Genomic DNA, 13,728 nt, shown 5'->3' on the forward strand with positions numbered 1-13,728 from the left:
TTCTAAAAGTATATATTGTTATTATCATTATTATTAATCATAATACATTATAAATAATTATAAAAATATTTAATTATTACTTTACTCATTGCTCGTTTGCCAAATTTTACATCTTCAAAAGTGACCTCTATTTTCCTTTAAATAGTCTTTTCAAGTTTAAAATAAAATGATGATATATATTTCTCAGCTATGGTTTTGTTTATTCAGGGATTGAAAACCATATTTTTAAATAATATTTTATTTAATAATTATTTAGAAATTATTTATTTATTTTTTACATTTATTTCTAAAAGTATACAGTATATTGTTATTATCATTATTATTAATCATAATACATTATAAATAATTATAAAAATATTTAATTATTACTTTACTCATTGCTCGTTTGCCAAATTTTACATCTTCAAAAGTGACCTCTTTTTTTGTAATGCTTTTCATTTGGGAAATATTTCGTTTACAAGATCACATGTGTAGGGTGTACAAGTATTTGCAGTTCAGTTTGGATATCTGACTTAATTTTTAATGAAGCAGTAAATGTTTCTGGGCAGTACACACCCATTTGCTTGCGTTTCTCATCTTTGTCATTGTCACCATCACAAGACAGCTGGTCATTGAACATCTGGCTCGCAAAAAATATGTTTTTATTTTTAAATTGCATGTTGTAATGTTAACGGATATTAGGATTTAACTTCCTAAACCACACCTTTTTTGTTACCTCATCAAAATTAAATGCGGAGCCACCCTTACGACGAAGTTTGAACATACAGGCCTTTACTTGAAGAAAAATTGGCTTGAACAACCTGCTGGAAAAAACATAGATCATGGAATTTCCTCCCACCCCCCCTTTGCTAGTGTGAAACCGGCAAACTTATATATAAAGATTTATTAGACTGACTTTTGGACAAGCATTCAGAATTCTCCAGCAGCAGCCGGCCCAGACCTTTGCCAAAATAGCGTGTTTTGGAGTAAATGGAGGCTTTTGTAAGCAATCAACACAGATGCTGGAGATGAAACGGCTAGCGCCATTAGCTAATTAAAACGCATGGCCTGTGCATGAGCTGACTTTTTCTTCTAAATGCAGTGGGGAAACCCGAGCTGTCTGCAAAGGCAGAAAGTGGCGTTGAAACTAATGTGGATGTACTAGAATGAGCTGCTGACATTACTGCCCTGTCTACTTAACTTAGCAACTGCCAGCTCTCTAAGCTACCCCATTATGCTTGCAGGTAGCGACATTTACCTGCACCGAAGCAGCAGGACTCGAAGACTGTATCTGTTTCCACTCCATTTGCCAAAGCTTTGCATTCTGGGTGAATTGGATTTAAACAGTGGCTCGGGGAGATTGTTCTGTTTGGGGTATTTAATAAGAAGGAGGAGTTTATGATTCCATCACGATCATTGTTCATATGAGTTTTCAGAAACGTCATAAATCTCACTCGAATTCAAGTTTCCAGATGGTACTGCAGAAGAATGCACGCGGTCAGAATCATTTTTACAATTACAGCTCATAATTTGCAACCTTCAACTCTCTAATGTTTCATCACATGAAAGTTACGGTTGAATTATATCTTTAATTTCAAGATCAACAAATCCACCTATTTTTTTTGCTTGCTGTCAGACCCAATCTACGACTCGATTGTCTTTCCGTCATGCTAATAGCTAAGCAACGGAGACCATATGTGATACATATATTAGCATGATGAAACTGCTGGCATAAAATGTCTGAGATTTGTCAGGAGACTGATGTTTTGGCAATGGAATGAAAGGCCTGGGAATTGATGGATCGTGCTTGTTTCCCTTGTCAAATATACCAGGCCAAGTTCTTGTCAAGCCGTAAAAGGTTTCCAATCATTCTGTAAAGTAATGCAATCCAGTCACTCCTCCTCTCCTCTCTTTTCCTGTCTGACATTCTGCCACTTAAGCATTCTTAATAGCTACTTAACCCATAATCATTGTCAAATATCTGGTAGCTCTTTTTTTTTTCCTGCTAAACACACTTTATTTTTATGGGATGCATTCAACTTAGCCAATTTACCTGATGGCTGTAGGGCTTTAAATGCACATAGCCAGTTATCAAAGAATGATATATCCATACATGTTTTGTGCTAATTACGTTTGTCTGGAATGCTATATTTTAAGTAAGTAATTTTGTGACATTTACTTATATACCTGAAATGTGAGACAGAGACCAATGGCCACATTATTTTAGCACTGTGTCATATCTGTCCCGAATCCGAGTGCTTAATCGGTTTAACCCTGTGAGTGGGGTGGATCGTCTGCTAATATACTTAGGGGAATAAATACAGCTAATGGCAAAATTTCCTCTGGCTTTTTGAGCAATAGATCCTGCTATATGCAGTATTTATACTACACACATTTATGGCTTTCTACACAGGTGAACGGGCTTCATTTAGTCCCATCATCCTAACTATGGAGAAAGAGGTTTGTCTTTCATCTTAAAATGCACTTTCCAGTAGATTTGTGAAAGGTAATTTGAAACATTCGCCATTAACATAATATTTCCCAAATAATGACTGTGAGAGTCCTGGTCAGAATTATTCCTGGGAATATCTACATAAAAAGGTGGATTGTTGACTGAACTTTAATTTATTATTTCTTGATTCTAGCATTGTAAGATATTTTTTGGTTTATTTACTGCACAAAGTTGTGGAAACCCTCAAGTTTTACTTTTTTTTTTTTTTTTTATTGCTATTGTGCTTTTTTCCAGTATAGTACTATTAATTTATATTAGTGCCATATTGCTTTTATTATTTCATTTCACTATTTTTATTATTCCCATATAACCTCTGTCTTTATTTTCTGTTATTGTTTATTAGCACTGCAGCACAAATGTGTGGAAAATCACTTGGTTTTACATGATCCAGCCAGGTGACTTTAAAAAATCTGCCCGAGAGTGTGCCAAGAAAATGTTGAGTGTTGCTAGTTAAATACAGATTTTTGGAATTCAGTTGTATCGTTATAGCTTATTTTATCTTTTAAAGAGCTGCTAGCCATATTTCTTATGCTCCTTGGTCATACATTTTTCTTTAAAGTTGATATACATTGACTGATGGGTTCACATTTTACAAGTTAAGCTCACTCGACAGCATAATGTTTCTTACAACAAATAAAAATTTCAGTTAAAAAGGTTCTCTTAAAAATTAGTTACTTAAAAAATAGCTACAGTGAGGCACTTACAATGAAAACAAATGGGCCCAATTTTAAAATTTAGGCCCAAATGTAAAAGCATAAATGTGAATCTTATAATTTTATAAATCATTTACATTTATATTATTTGAGCTGTAAATTTCTCATAATTGTTACAGTCGTGTTAAGGGTTTTAGCTGTAATGTTATGTCACTTGTCAACTTTTTTCTTTCTCTAATTTCTGTATTAATCAACATTTGTGTTGCAAATTGAGGGTAACTTATGTAGAATCCAGAATATTCCTTTAATAAAAAATAATAATTTGTCTCTACCATTTTGGTCACAGGTATGGAAATATATATATATATATATATATATATATCCTCTATGGTACGGAGTTGCCATATGGCAACAATTAATATATCATTCCCTTGTTATTCTGAAAAAACTACGATATATCACATTATGGGAATTAAAAGGGTAGGCCTTTAGCCAAATGATGTTGTTTTTAAGTCACATGACAACTTTTAATTTACTGTCACCCTTACCTGTTGATCCAGAATTGCTCTATTTTTTATCTTTTCTCAAGGGGGATTTTTTTGCAACATCTTTAGTAAGTAAATTAGATATTTTCATCATAAATCAATTTTTGTCTAACATAGAAATTAAGTGGCCATATAATGGAAAATTTTGTACCACAGTGGAATTGCAGTAATATTTTCCGCATTTGGAATTTTTTGTAGTAGCATCAATAAAATTATCACAGTTATTTAATGATTTGGTTTATGTATTAATTTCAGAAAAATGTACAGCTTTCAGGGTGCAGACTTGGCCCTGGAGAATAAAGGGAAGTGCAAATACCCTAAATCGTCCGCATGAAGTGCAGCAAATGTGACTTGCACCTTTGCATCACAGGGCCAGTTTCGTAAATGTGACTTGAGTTGGACTGAGACATTGCACAGTGATGGACTTGAGGGGCAGCTGTGGAGTATCTTACCCAAAGGTCACCGTCTGAGTCTGTGCTGGTAGGACGGTGGGTGGAGAGTGAATAGCTCTCTTCCACCCTCAATACCGATGGCAGTGCCCTTGAGCAAGGCACTGAACCCCCAGTTGCTCCCGGGCGCTGGATATAGCTGCCCACTGCTCTACGCCAAATAAATCATCTGCTTGCAAACACTCCTTAAAATACCTGAAATATGTTCTACATGGTATTAGTCAATGGCGCTATACTTTCAAAAAGACTTGTTTTTGTTGTTGGAATCTTTGTGGATGTAAAACATCGCACAAAAGCGAAGTCCTTTCCGCATTATTATAATAAACATTTTGAAGGTTCACCATAGGACCTACTTACCCTATCAGCATAGAAAAGATAATCATAGTTTAACAGAGCACGGACAGTTTTGAGTTAAGCTATTTCATGTAATAAAAAACTTATTGTAAAAAAATATTTTCATGGTGTTCTCGTACCATAAGGGATATATATATTTAATTTATTTTTAGTTTTTTTAATTTTTGTTGAGGTAAATTTTTGTGGTACACAGATGGGCTCATGGGATGGCCTAAATTAGCAGCACAGAGAGTCATTGTCACTTATGTTGGCCTCCCAAGTATCATCTCAAAAAAAATAAAATAACAGTAAACCAACCCAGCCTTTAACATTCACCAACAGCCACATGTAAACAGAGCACGGACAGTTTTGAGTTAAACTGAATATCCCAGTGTTTCTCATGTACACAGATTGGCCAGGGGACTTAGCAGCACCCTCTAGCCCAAAACCACGTCCCATCTGTGGTCTGAACAGAGCCCAAAACTAAGTGTGGGAGGCTTGTGACAGCGTCTCTCTTACAGACTTATGGACTGTGACAGTGTTCTGTCTCATTTGTCATCTGCTGTCACTCAGATGGATGTAACCAGAGCAACGTCTTCACCAAAAGCCTGTTCCCATAAACCCTTCACCACAGCGACGGTTATGGGTGTGGATTTGGGGGTGCAGTAAAAATGTGGTGTGCTGATTCGGTTCCACATTTCAAGTGGGGTGTTATATAGAGATCCAGTTAGGACATGGTGTGCTTTACTGCTGACTCGCAGCTGGATTCAACAGGCCAATTAGAGCTCTCCCCATGAAACTATTTATTCCCCGCCAGAAGAGCTGTCCATGCTCTCTCTAAGCACTTGTCTGATTATATTGTCAAGTCCCTATATTTATTTCAAGATTTGATATGGAGGTACGGCTCAGAAACAGCCAGCACCATGGCTACACTGTGAGTGACAATTTCTACCAATAATAATAGCAGTAACTTTTTTACTTCATACCAACACTAACTTCTGCCCTATTCTTTCAACCTTTAATACTCGCATTACCCTTTAACTTGTTAACATCATTCTTTATTATTACAAATTGCATACTTAGAATGTTTTGACTAAAGTATAATTTTGTCACATTTTCCTAAGATCATTCATTAATATATTTAAGAAATAAAGTACATTTTTATTTCTCTCTGTGCCAAGGAAAGTATGGCAGACTGTTTCTACATCAGAGTAAAAAAGGTAATTTTCATATAAAGTTTAAAATAATATAATATTATATATATCATTTAATATATATAGTTGGAACTTCAACATAAAAAAAATCACGTTTTGAGATAATGTCAAATTATTTGATATTAAGTGACAGAGATATCAAGACGTAGCTGAGAGAATTCACATTAGTAAAGTCAGAGTTACTTTTTTGTTTAATTTACTCTGAGATGGACACAGGGTTTACATTTCACATCTACGCTACTGTTAAAAAATGTAGGTTAAAAATGTTGTTTTTCTGAACTTTCTATTCATTGAAGAATCCAGAAAAAAATGTATCATGTTTTCATCATAAATGTTCTATCAAAAATAAATCAAATCAGCATATTAGAATGAAGGATCATATGACACAAGACTGGAATAATGGCCGCTGAAAATTCAGCTTTGCCGTCACAGGATATATTAAATATATATATATCGAAATAGAAAACAGTTATTTTAAATTGTAATAATATTTCACAATATTGCTGTTTTTACTGTGATTTTGGTAAAATAAATAAAGTTGGTCAACTTAAGAGACTTTTAAAAGCATGAAAAAATCTTACAGACCACAAACATTGGCACATGGTATTATCCAAAGCAACTTATACAGCATTTTTTAAACTAGTTCATGTACTCTCTGGGAATCGAACCCTTGACCTTGGTGTCATTGCTCCAGCAGAAATGTTTCCATATGAAAGTGCCTGCTTCATTTGTCCTTGTGAGTTTTCATTGAGATAACATGTGGCTTGTTATTGTGTGCAGCTCACTGATGTGAATTCACAAAGATCGGTAGCACAGACATACAGTACAACTCTTGTCTTGTTCATTGTGGTGACAAACTGCAAAAAACTTTTTGTCTTCCAAACAATGATTTCATTCCTTCTCTAAAGGTCTCATGATGCATTCTGATAAATTCTATGTGACCTCAAAACTCATGTTTCATCTATTCACCCCTTAAATTTGATTTAAAATGACAGGTTTGTGAAGCTATAAAGGATTCAGTTTCTTAATGGACTTGAATGTGATCATAAAGAAAGGCTCCAAATTTCTGTATAATGTCCAGCCATTGTTTCCACAGTAGTGAAATATTAAGAAAATAGCACGTTCTATGGCTCCTTGAAGACTGGATATTATCCTTTTCAAAGCTTAAATACAACCAGAACAAGTGACACGGATGAGCCAAATTCATATTTCAGCATAGAAAAGCCAAGACTTAGATTAGGTCATGCGCAATTTAATGCAAAGATGGAAAATGGATATTAGCATTGAAAAAAACACTGCTGTGTAATACCGTGAGCGTCTCGCTTGCAAATACCAAGAGGGGATTGAGTGCCAGCCCAGACTCATATTACTGCTAAGGTAAACAAGTGCGTGATGAGAAATTTCAAGTTAAATACTCCATAAATATGAAAACATTTACTGCGGAATATCACAGGCCACTGAGGCCTTGCTATTTAGGTCTATCTATCTTTTTTTTTTTTTTTTTCTCAATTGTGTTACTGATTTTGTATGATGTATTTGAAGTGAAACTACTTTATAGTAATTTTTTAATTTCTTTTTTTTAATAATGACTTGGTCTGTATGATGATTACTATATCTTCATAAGTACTACTGTTCCCAATTTGAGTTATTGGACAATTGGATATAAATTTTTATTTTATTTTATTTTATTATGTTATTGTAAATAGTTTTATCTTATTAACATTTCTTCCTTTTTGTTGCGCCGTTAGATTTTCATTTTTGGTCTTTGTAAGTATTACATATTTATTTTCAGTGCAAAACCTTATGCCTCATATTCCACTGTGATTCAACATGATTTAATGTGGAGTCATACTGTATGACGTATCAGTATTAATAATGTGTTCTGTGCTGAAATATGACCTGATAAATTGCCCTTTCACTGCACTTTTGAGCAGAAAATAACAAAACAAGAGAATCCTGAAGGGGAAACGCAACAATCAGGCTCCCAAAAGACAACAACGCATACTCTCTCTATTGTAGTTGAATTTCATCACATTTCTGGAGGGTTTAAATGTTCTGCTTCCAGCTCAGTCCAACTGTGCTAGATGTCATTTGACTGTTCTCAATACATTTAACATGCCATGTTGACCTATTGTTCAGTTGAATAGTTTTGTTTTTATTCATGAATCTGACAGAGCCTTTGACGAAGAGGGGTTTGACTTGGAAGGCGCAAGGCACTCTGGGATGTTTATTTGTTGTCAGGTTAGAGATATAGAGTAGCTTAGAGAGCGGGCATGAGACAGAGCCAGCTGTGTCAACTGTAGACATTATGCCAACAGGGTGGAGCGTGGAAAGAAAAGACTAGAGAAAGACAGCTGGTCAGGAGAGTTTATAGTCTACATATTCGTGTCATATAATGAGAGATGTTTTGAAATGTGGCCTTTTTTGGTATTTAGCCTAGAGTTTGGATGACGTTTGAACCTGATGAAGTATGGCATGACCCTGACAGTCAATTTTTTATAATAAAGAGCTCACATGTGAGAATTGTGAGTTTGTGTGGTGTCACTTAGAAAGTTCAGCAAGTGTATTTCCTAAATCGAATATATAAACCGAAAAACTCACACTCCAGCATATTAAAAGCGACGTGTTTCTCACGCTGACCAGTTAAAGAGGAAGTTTCTGAGCGATTAAAGTCAAAGTATCTGTCACTTTACGCCACCGGTGCTGGGAACCGGACGCTAGCAGGTGTCAGTGAGTAGATGGGGACTGACGGCCGTTAATGGACGCTGAGATCCCTCTGTGTCAAACGCTGGATTTGTCCCTTCACAGGCATGAACACACTGCACATATCATGTTGAGGAGTTTCATCGCATCTTACTGTGTCCTGGGTCATGTTGCACGAAACGGGGAGATAATTGATGGCTCGGTGGTATTGTAAAGGCATCGGGGCGAGTGTAATACTCTCTAATTAGCTATTAGAGATACTTAGAACAGATAGAGTGAGAGGCCGGTTACTGGAGTGACAGATTGTGCTTGGTGTCCTTCAGCGCTTTGAAAGCTTCCACAGTATGGCCAAAGAAACTGAGAACGCTGTTTGGCTTCTTTGGTGTTCAGTTTAACAAAGAAAACACAGATTAAATAAATTTGACACTAAGTTAATGGTGCCAGGTCTTTAGGCCTGTAAAATCTAGGGCAGGATGTGGGAAGATGCCATACCTAAAAACAGTGTGCATTTACTACTAGTGATGACTATAGTATGTGCATATATTATTAAAGGGATAGTTCACACAAAAATTTTAATTCTCTCATTAATTACTCACCCTCATGTCATTCCAAACCCATAAGACATTTGTTCATCTTCTGAACACAAATTAAGATTTGTTTTCGAGAGCTTTCTGACGCTGCATAGACAGCAACACAACTACGGTAGTAAGGACATTGTTAAAATAATCCATGTGACATCAGTGGTTCAACCTTTATACTTTTTGTGTGCAAAGAAAACAAAAATAATGACTTTATTCAACAATTTCAGTCTGTTTTCAGGATGTTTAAATGAGCACGCCACCTACTGTAGTCATAAATTCAGATTACTGCTGCAGGCGAGGGACACCAGACGTTACAGGTTAAAGGCTTTTAGAAAAGAAGAGAACATGCAGAAGCAACAGTTGACCCGGAAGGAGACCTTCACCTGTCTAAATATGAATTTATTTCTAGGTCAAAAGAAGATCACAGCTAGTTTTGGTGGACACTGTGTCTCCTGGCTGGTAACACTTTGACGGTGTGCCCCAGAACGACACTGGGTTAAGTGCTCCCATAAAGACCCATATGTTTCCTGCATGTTCTCGTTCAGGATTCCCACATGTAGCATAAGTTGCTCATGCCTGACTTCCATAGCGACGAGGCCAGAATCCATAATACACCTTCAATTCAATTTCCTTCAGAAACGTTGCTCAGAGTGGGGTGGGGGTGCTTAACGACTACACGAGAGGCCCAATTTAGTCATCATAGGTTGCTTCCTGTGAAGGTCCAATCTACAGTCTAGATGGGTTTCAATCTGGTTTCACCAGTGTTGCATGAGAACAAAAAAGGCTGTTCGAAGAAGCAATTTTGCTAGTCATTTACATGACTACTTCCTCCACCAGTTTATCGGCCAAGCCTTCGATCCCATCTGGACAACATTTGTCAGCTGAGGATTTGTGTACGCATAACATCAGGTATAAATCAAATGTTTTGAAATTCGAAAGTAATGGACGAAAGAGCAACAAAGAAAAATCAAAGATTCGTGAGAATAATTGAATGTGAATTCACATCAGCTTCGTTCCAAAAATATGTTTTTCAAAAAAAAAAAAAAAAAAAAAAAAAATGAGAGAGTGAAAGAGAAAAATTAACCAGATCTTTGATTCATATTAGGCCTCCTATTAGCAACAGATGAAGCTGGCTGCTAAAACGAGTGGCGTTTGGATGTGGAAATGATATGTGTAAACTATGTAATGCGAATGTTTTAGCTAAGCTGTGTTTAATTTTGTACCCTGATGAAGTGCATGAGAAACCTGTCTCCCTTTAGCTGTCTCATTGAATCATATGGATATAATTTTATCCATTTACGTTTTTCTGCTCTTTGCTGTGGTTGCCAGGGGGCATTTGGAAACAGGCAGATTAAAGGCACATGTTCGCTTTCGCCTGTAGTTTTTAGCCACTCCGTCTGAGCTCCGCTGTTCTCCGTGCCGAAAGACGTGTTGGCGGTTTCTCTTTTACAGGTCACAGTTACTCCAGGCGCTCAGCGGTAAACCTCGTAACACCTCTCATTCTCCAAAAGGAACCAGAATTGATTTCGTACAAGTGCTGATCACAGAACATCGCCATAACCTGCAGACATTGCATATCTGAGAGCGCTGAGGCAATTTGGATGTCACACCGAATTACAGAAAACGTGTCTGGGTGTAAGAAAAGTCATGGTGCTCATTAAAATTTGCCTTTCAGCCCACTAATTACGAGTAATAATGTATTTAATGCTTGTTAGTTGCTAAAGGTTTTAATGTCAGAATAAACGCAAGCCTGAGGGAAGGTGAGATTGGTAGTTACAGTATAATGGGGAAATATATTTTATGTTTCAGAGCACCTCTGAATGTTAACGGGAACAGCGGTGGACCTTTGACTCCATGGGAAAGAATGTGGCCTGAATGCAATTCCCATAATAAGCACATTTTCTCTTCCTCTCAGTTCATTTAATTCCTTCAGAGCTCAGTGTGACGTCGACAAGTGACACGACGTGGCCTTATTTTTACGTGCGCCATAATGGCTGGCTTGTATTCTACAGGTATTTAAAGGTATTAATGAACTGTTTTTTCTTCCGAGTGCTTGTGTACACTATGGGCTTTTAGCTGCCCGATGCCTCGTTGGACGTTTTCGGCCGCAATCATGCTTCATTTCCCATATAGTCATCAGGTTAGGGTTTGCGTGGTCTGCAATCATCCATGATTGGCTGTGTGCCCCTGACAAAAATGTCAGCCCGAACTATCACTCTGTGTGTATACAGCAGATCCTGAGGCCCACTTCGGAAAGATGGCGTCAGATGACTTACCACCATCCACTTTTGACGGTTATCACTCTGTTTACCCTCACACAGGCCTTCAGAGGGGAAAGCTAAACACGTTTATGGCAATTAATATGATTAGCGTGCTAAACTGTTTTTACAAATAAAATCAAAGGGTTGTGGAGACTTAGGAGCTGTCATAGTTGGTTTATAGCGGTTGGTTTAAAATGCAACCTATATTTAGCATGTTTGGAGTCTCACTTTTCTCTCTGATTTTTATGATAAACGTCTGTGTGTATCTCAGAAACTTCACATTCCTCGGTTAACATTTGGGGATGTTTTGATAGATGTTGACATCAGTTGTAAAACCGGTTGCATTAGAATTATTTGGAAAATAATGTTCAATGCTTGGCAAATACAGATGCATTTTTGCACTATTATACAAAAGAGAATGTTGTGTTCTATAAAAGTAGAAAAAAAAAGCCAGAGATAAGGGGAGAGACAATGAGAGACATGAGCAGTGAGAGAAAGAAGTTCCTCCCAGTCATGTGGATTAAACATGTGGCAGATCTCTGTGTTTGCATGGCATCCCAGAATGCATAGCTGTGTTTGAAAGGTATCCCAAAATGCTCTGCACTTCGCTCCATTGGCAGCCGATCCTCATGCTAATGGCAGGCTTTACGCGATTATCAGGATTCTCTCTGTGGACCCATAAATTCAATTTAGACTGAAATTTGTATTATGTTAAAGAAAGCAGTGAAAGAATGATTATTTCCCCTATACATAAATACTCACATTTTAGGACATACATAATCGCAGTGTTTGTTTTGAAAACTCAGGTTTTCAAGACATATTTTAGGAGTCAGAACAGGGCATATATCTCAAACTTGCCTGGATTTCAGAGACTTTATTAAGCTCTGTGTTGTGGGTATGTTCAGACAGTTTTCATGCTGTGGAATAATACAGGCACAAGTTGACATGGTGAGGTTTGCACGTCCAAAAGCTCCATGCAGTGTCTCAACCACTGTGTCGCTCCATTGTGTGAAATGAATGAATAAAAGTGCGTGGCCAATTGCAGTGTGGATTGATATTCCTTTCACAAACCCCCACATATTATCTCTGCAATTAATTCAGCTATAACTGCCTGACATAAGAACTCCAGTAAAACTTTGTTTTGTAGATAAATTCTGTTTTATGTAATATATAAACTTTTATGTACTTTAATAAGAAGTTTGATTTATGGATGTTTATACTATAAAACTTTTGGCACTTTTAAGTTCGGACACATTAAATTGATCAAAAGCGGATGCAATTTTTTTTCAATTTATAATGCTGCAAAAGATTTCTTTCTATTCATCAAAGAATCCAGAAAAAATGTATCACAGTTTCCACAAAAATATTAGACAGCACAACTTTTTTTTTAACATCTTAAAAAAATTTGAGCACCAAATTAGCATATTAGGATGATTTTTGAAGCATTATCTGACAATGAAGACTTAAATAATGACTGCTGAAAATTTACATTACCATCATAGGAATACATTTCATTTTAAAATAATGTAATTTTTTTTAGTTTATCCTAAATAGAAACGATTGAGGCATATTTTCACACTTTTGCATATATTGACAAAAAAAAGCTCCTTGAGAAGTAAAACGTAAAAAAAAAAAAAAAAAAATTAAAAAAAAAAAAATAAAAGGCTAAATATTGTAATCCTCGAAAAATTGAGAGAAATAATTTTCCCATGAAGTAATTTAATTGTTTACTCTTTATTTATATTATCATACTTTTACACATAATATTTTTTTTATTATTGATTTTTTTTTTTTTTTTTTTTAAGGTTAATAGAGTCTGGACTTGTGGCAAAGTGTCTCTGATGTGACATTTCATTTATGCAGAACCAAAGTTGACTACAAGCACTAGTATTTTTTTTATTTTTTTGCAAATTCAGTTTTGTCTGTGTGTGTGTGTGTAAAAGTGTGCAAAACATGTGAAAATGACTTTTTTTTCTCATTTCCACATGCTTTGAGAAAAGCACACACAAATACACACACACACACACACACACACACACACACACACACACACACACACACACACACTGTATAATCCAGGTCACTCAATATATCCCGAGCGTGGCAGTCTAAGGTTTCGCCCCATATTAAATGGCCTGGCATCAATAGCAAGCCTTTTGCGAGTGATTGAAGGAGGCCAGAGCCCGAATGATGTTCTGAGGGCCCATTAGAAGAATGGAAGGCTCTTTCCTTCAGTGAAACTGGAGCTGCGATAGAAGCGGGGGCCTCAGTTAGAGGTCAGTGGACAATAGAGAGCAAAGCTGCCATGTCAGGTTTCACTCTCTCTGACACCTCCATAATCTGCAACTCTGTCCCATCCAAGGCTCCTGATTGGAAAGCTTTTGACATTTTGGGGGTGGAGCTAAGAGATTGTATAGGATGTATGAGGCCCTTAAATTACAAGACAGCATGTACTATCAGTACATCCAGAGCCTCATTACACAGGTGTCTTAGAAATA

The 13,728-nt window shown here is 36.4% G+C and overlaps 1 protein-coding gene across 3 annotated transcripts in view; it reads left to right on the top strand.

Moving 5' to 3' along the window:
- LOC109081765 (zinc finger protein GLIS1) overlaps window positions 1-13,728 on the top strand; it is a 71,489-nt gene that overhangs the window by 33,166 nt on the left and 24,595 nt on the right. The window lies entirely within an intron of this gene.

This window comes from Cyprinus carpio, chromosome B8 (assembly GCF_018340385.1).
Source record: "Cyprinus carpio isolate SPL01 chromosome B8, ASM1834038v1, whole genome shotgun sequence".
NCBI lineage: Eukaryota > Metazoa > Chordata > Actinopteri > Cypriniformes > Cyprinidae > Cyprinus > Cyprinus carpio.